The sequence below is a fragment of the Podarcis cretensis genome (genome assembly GCF_951804945.1).
Source record: "Podarcis cretensis genome assembly, chromosome: 7".
Lineage (NCBI taxonomy): Eukaryota > Metazoa > Chordata > Lepidosauria > Squamata > Lacertidae > Podarcis > Podarcis cretensis.
Genome location: NC_137176.1, coordinates 90039728 through 90046548, shown reverse-complemented (window position 1 = coordinate 90046548; position 6821 = coordinate 90039728).

Below are 6821 nucleotides of genomic sequence, written 5' to 3'. Positions count from 1 at the left end.
AGATGAAACTACAGGTCCAACCCACAAGGAATTCTAGTTTGGAGCACATGGACTCTTAAGTATGGATTCAGGTAATCCATGGTTCCGACCTGGACCAAATAAATACAACATTTCACTTGCAGGAAGTCTTCAGACAATAAGGACCAGCATGTTTTTTTCCATGATTCCTAGTGATAACTACCCCATCACAATTCCAGTGTTATTCATTTATATATTTTAATGCTTCATGTTTTTAATGCTTTTCTTGGGACAATTCAGAAAGGGATGTGGGAGAAAGAATCAGGTTTGCATACCTTTGAAATTTATACTAAGGACCAGACCCCCCCATGCAGCGACTCCCTGGTCCTGAATGGGGTAACTGTGCCCCTGAAGGACCAGGTGTGCAGCCTGGGAGTCATTTTGGCCTCCCAGTTGTCCATGGAGGTGCAGGTCAATTCTGTGTCCAGGGCAGCTTTTACCAGCTCCATCTGGTATGCAGGATGAAACCCTATCTGCTCGCGGACTGTCTCACCAGAGTGTTGCATGCTCTAGTTATCTCCTGCTTAGACTACTGCAATGCACTCTATGTGGGGCTACCTTTGAAGGTGACCCGGAAACTACAACTAATCCAGAATGCGGCAGCTAGACTGGGGACTGGAGGTGGCCACTGAAACCACATAACACCGGTCTTGAAAGACCTACATTGGCTCCCAGTACAGTACATTTCCGGGCACAATTCAAAGTGTTGGTGCTGACCTTTAAAGCCCTAAACAGCCTCGGCTCAGTATACCTGAAGGAGCGTCTCCACCCCCATCGTTCTGCCCAGACACTGAGGTCCAGTGCAGAGGGCCTTCTGGTGGTTCCCTCACTGTGAGAAGCCAAGTTGACATGGAACCAGGCAGAGGGCCTTCTCGGTAGTGGCACCATCCCAGCAGATGTCAAAGAGAAGAAAAACTACCAGACTTTTAGAAGACATCTGAAGGCAGCCCTCTTTAGGGAAGCTTTTAACGTTTAACAAACCACTGTATTTTAATACTTTGTTGGAAGCCACCCAAAGTGGCTGGGGAAACCCAGTCAGATGGGCATGGTATAAATAATAAATTCTATTCTATTCTATTCTATTCTATGTCTGACAATCACCTGATGATGCCGCAAGAACTTCTGGCAGCTCAAATGTCCACACGACTCGATCGCACGAAGCACAAGGTTGCATAGCACTTAGTGATCATTGTTGGTTGCAGTTAATGCCAAGTTTACTAAGAACAGAAGAATGCAAGAAGAGCCTGCTGGATCAGGCCAATGTCCCAGCACCCTGTTCTCAATGAGGAAACCCACAAGCAGGCTTGCCGCACAGGTGCACTCTCCCCCTTCTGTAGCAACTGGTATTCTAGCAACTGGTATTGAGGAGCATTGCTGGTTCCAACTGGGGAGGCAGAGCATAGTCATCCTGGCTAGTGGCTATCACTAGCCCTTTCTTCTCCATGAATTTGTCCAAACCTCTTTTAAAGCCATCTAGGTGGCACTGTGGGTTAAACCACAGAGCCTAGGACTTGCCGATCAGAAGGTCAGCGGTTTGAATCCCTGCGATGGGGTGAGCTCCCATTGTTCGGTCCCTGCTCCTGCCAACTTAGCAGTTTGAAAGCACGTCAAAGAGCAAATAGATAAATAGGTACCACTCCGGCAGGATGGTAAATGGTGTTTCCGTGCGCTGCTCTGGTTCGCCAAAAGTGGCTTAGTCATGCTGGCCACATGACCCAGAAGCTGTACGCCGGCTCCCTCAGCCAATAAAGTGAGATGAGTGCCACAACCCCAGAGTCAGCCACAACTGGACCTGATGGTCAGGGGTCCCTTTACCTTTATCTTTAGGTTGGTGGCCATCACTGTTTTGGAGAGGCAGGTTGGAAAGACTTTGAGGAATGTATCAAAAAACATAACTGAGAACCAAATCTTAATTTGGAAAATATTCCCGAGGACAAGGAAAATCTCCAAAGCGAGGAGGGAGGGAGGAATTGAAGAACCCTAAGCAGATGCATGATTTAGAGAATTAATCTGAACTAACAAAAGCTGATAGAAATGACTTTCATTCTCACTCTCTGGCGAGATGAGAGGCACAAGCCAAAACTCTAATTCGCACCCTCCTTCCCAGGAATAATCTGTGCACCTCCCCTCCCCCAAATTACTCTGCCCAAGGAGCCTACCTGCTCACAAACCTATAGTATCAATTTATATGCTAATGGACCTTGCTTTGTGATTCAAGGCATGTCCCTATCAGGGCTGCGCTCACAGCGCAAAATGCATTTCATCTCTGAACGAGGGGCTGGGGCTCAAGGAAACAAAAAAGGCATCAAATCCTCAATAATTGGATCATTGATGGAGTTCGTCCCTGCAGATTAAGCTGCTGTTTCATCTCATCCTCTCACCTGTTTGGCAGGAGGCTTCTGAAAGTGTTTTGTAATTAGTTAAACTTTGTAAGGTGGTTGGGGCAGCGTGGAACTCACAAAAATAGCCATTGACTTTTCTTTGGGGTTTGTTCCTTTTGAATGTTCTTCAGACAGGCCATCTCTCTCTCTCTCTCAAGAAAAGAAAAATAAATCAGTGGTCTTGATACAAGATGCATGCCTTGTGCATGCTGAGAATGCAGGGAAATGCTGCCTGCAATTTAAAGCAAATCAACCTTTCAATTGCAACCGTTTGCAGATGACAGCAAAGTGGGAGGGGAAGCTAATACTGCAGAAGACAGCATCAGGGGTTCAATACGAACTTCAGAGATTGGAGAATTTGGCCCAAACTAACAAAATCAGTTTCAACAGGGACAAAGGTAATGTTCTGCACCTAGGCAGATGCCTAGACCAGATGCAGAAATATGGGGTATAGGATATGTGAAAATGATCTAGGGGTCTTAATAGAGTCAATCACATATAGAATCATAAAACTGTAGAGCTGGAAGGGACCCAAGGGTCATCTAGTCCAGCCCCCCTGTAATACAGGAATTGCAACTAAACCATTCCTGACCGGTGGCTGTCCAACCTGTGCTTTGTTGTTTAGTCATTTAGTCGTGTCCAACTCTTGGTATAAGCTTTCATGTGCATGCACACTGCTTCAGATTGTCCTTGTTGTTGTTTAGTTATTTAGTCATGTCTGACTCTTCGTGACCCCATGGACCAGAGCACGTCAGGCACTCCTATCTTCCACTGCCTCCTGCAGTTTGGTCAGACTCATGTTGGTAGCTTCGAGAACACTGTCCAACCATCTCATCCTCTGTCATCCCCTTCTCCTTATGCCCTCCATCTTTCCCAACATCAGGGTCTTTTCCAGGGAGTCTTCTCTTCTCATGAGGTGGCCAAAGTATTGGAGTCTCAGCTTCAGGATCTGTCCTTCCAGTGAGCACTCAGGGCTGATTTCCTTCAGAATGGATACGTTTGATCTTCTTGCAGTCCATGGGACTCTCAAGAGTCTCCTCCAGCATCAGAATTCAAAAGCATCCATTCTTCGGCGATCAGCCTTCTTTATGGTCCAGCTCTCACTTCCGTACATCACTACTGGGAAAACCATAGCTTGAACTATACGGACCTTTGTCGGCAAGGTGATGTCTCTGCTTTTTAAGATGCTGTCTAGGTTTGTCATTGCTTAAAAACCTCCAATTAAGGAGAGCCTGCCAACTTCCAAGGAAGTCAATTCTACGGTCAAACAGCTCTTGCTCTCAGAAAGTTCTTCCTGGTGTTTTGTCAGAATCTCCTTTATTGTAATTTAAATTCACTGGTTTGAACGTTGCTGAACTATGCTGCCCACCATCCATTGCTAGGTTTTGTTTTTTTCTGTTGTTTTGCAGATATCTAGTCTCATCCTTTATTATTTTATTCACATACCATACATTCTTTACAACAAACAACTCCAAAATAAACAGACAACCCCAAAATAAAACCATATGTAACAAAATCATAAGTCTCATGTTTTCATTTACACTGATCTCCTCTCTGATACCTTTAGTTGATATTTCTTGCTGCTTTCTGCTTTCCTTATAGAATCTTTATGAAAATTTAAATCTCTTAAATCCTATACCAATCTTTAACAGTTTCAATTAATCCCTTCATCTCCCTCCCCCACAGCCCAGTACTTCCCTCCACCCGTGTTTTATCTTCTTTACCGACTATTATTTTTGTTATTGTTGCATTATTCACTTTATTTGCTATTCCATCCTTAATATATTACTATCCTATCTCCTTGTGCCTTTTAAACTTTTGCATATTAATTTTTAAGCTCCAGCACTGACCTTTTTCATGTATTCCTTAACGCATTCCCACTCTTTATTAATTTTTTGATTAGAATAGCCTCTAATTGATGCTGTTAAATTTCTTGAATTCGCGGAGATGGCAAAATTAACATCCTTTGCTAGGTCTTAGTAATCACAGCATCCTTTTCTAAGTGCTCACAGACAGACTGTTGAATGATCTGTTCTAGAACCTTTCCTGGTATCGTTGTCAAACTCACCGGTCAGTAGTTACCTGGGTCTTCTTTTCCCCCATTTTTGAAGAACGGGTCAACGTACAACTAATCCAGAATGCGGCAGCTAGACTCGTGACTGGGACCGGCCGCCGAGACCACATAACACCAGTCTTGAAAGACCTACATTGGCTCCCAGTATGTTTCCGAGCACAATTCAAAGTGTTCGTGTTGACCTTTTAAAGCCCTAAATGGCCTCGGCCCAGTATACCTGAAGGAGCGTCTCCAGCCCCATCGTTCTGCCCAGACGCTGAGATCCAGCTCCAAGGGCCTTCTGGCAGTTCCCTCATTGTGAGAAGCAAAGCTACAGGGAACCAGGCAGAGGGCCTTCTTGGTAGCGGCGCCCACGCTGTGGAACGCCCTCCCATCAAAGAGATAAACCTGACATTCAGAAGACATCTGAAGGCAGCCCTGTTCAGGGAAGTTTTTAATGTGTGACATCTTAGTGTATTTTTGGTGTTTGTGGAAGCTGCCCCTAGTGGCTGGGGAAACCCAGCCAGATGGGCGGGGTACAAATAATTAATAATAATAATAATAATAATAATAATAATAATAATAATTATATTTGATCACAAGGACCTTACCTCTTCTCCAAGAATTCTCAAATATTATAGACAGATGCTATGAGATCACACACACAAGTTCCTTTTGTACTTTTGGGTGCAGCCCATCAGGCCCTGGAGATTTGAATTCATTTAAAGTTGCTAGCTGTTTCCTTTTCATTTCTTTCCCTATTTTGAGCTTCAGCTCCTTCCTTGCATTGTTTATTCTGTTGCAGCCAGGTTGGACACTGCTTTCCTTTTATGTGAAGATGAAGTAGGTGTTGAAGAGTTCTGCCTTCTCTCTTTCACCCAGTGGTATTACTCTGTCTTCTCCACGCAGAGGCCCTATTTCAGTGGTACCTCGGGTTACATACACTTCAGGTTACAGGTTCCACTAACCCAGAAATTGTACCTCGGGTTAAGAACTTTGCTTCAGGATGAGAACAGAAATCGTGCACCAGCGGCACAGCAGCAGCAGGAGGCCCCATTAGCTAAAGTGGTGCTTCACGTTAAGAACAGTTTCAGGTTAAGAATGGACCTCCGGAACGAATTAAGTACTTAACCCGAGGTACCACTGTATCTTGTTTGTTCTTCATCTTGTTTCAGACATAGCCAAATAAACCTTTATGATGATTTTGCAAGCCTGAGCTCATTCTGACCTTTGGCTTGCCAGACCGTCTCCCTGCAACTGTTGGCTACTCATGTATACTCCTTCATGACTTCCCCCTTCCTTCCATTACTTACGAAAGACGAGGGAGAACATCCATTCATCTTTCATTAAGACAAGAAAGTATTCATGGCAATCCACTGCATGAAATGAATGAAGGATCCCTAATTGAGTCCATCACCACCACCACTTGTGAACAGGTGAGAAGTGTTAGGATTCATTCCCTGTGTTGCAGTCACGGGGTTGTTTTTATCACATGATGGTGTATGTTTTCATTCCACATTGTGGGAAGTGATAGAGACAGGATGTTTATATTACTGTGTTTCTGTGATATAGGATTTTTGTGCTTTGTCCTTTCTCTTTGATGCTGAAGAGGAAGGAGCTGAGTTACGATGCTCAGAGTGTGTATATGTAAATAAAAATAGTTTAGCCAAATTTGCTGTGCTATTGAGTCTGAACACTGACTGCCTATACTCTGCTGATCCCGAAGTGTGCTGATGCTTCTTGGTATCAGTCGTTGTGATGTTCGGGCTGGAGAAAGCTTTTGAATCTCCCGACCGACCAGGAGGGAGAGAACATGCCAGTCGGGCATGTGTCTCTGCTGGACTCCTACTTGTGTGTAAGACTGCGACGTTAATATATGAGAGTGCTGGAGGTGAAATAGTTAAACAGGTTACCCAATCAGAACCCAGGGGGTGGAGTCAGAGGGACTATAAAACCAGCTCTGGGAGGGGCGAAGGGAGGAGCTCATTGGGAGTTGGGTGGTTTGTTGGAGTGGGAGTGAATTGGGATAGAGTCTGGGGGTAGGTTGAGATAGTGTAGCGAAATAAGCTGAGTCAGGAACAGTTAGGGGCTAGGAAGACAAGTAAATAGCTGAGAGGTGGTTTAGTGAGTGAGTGAGTGAGTGAGTGAGTGAGAGCAGGTAGCGGAAGTTATAGGTCTGGATAGGCAACCCATGATTGTAATGGACCGATACCGTTTACGAAACCACACGCTTGTTAAACTGCAATAAATAAACAGATGTTTATGTTCCAATTTAACCCTGACTGGATGCCAGGTAGGGCCTGGGTGGTGGCAGTGAGAAATACAGTGGTGGCACAGGGATCAATAGACGGTGAAACGTCCGGGGACCC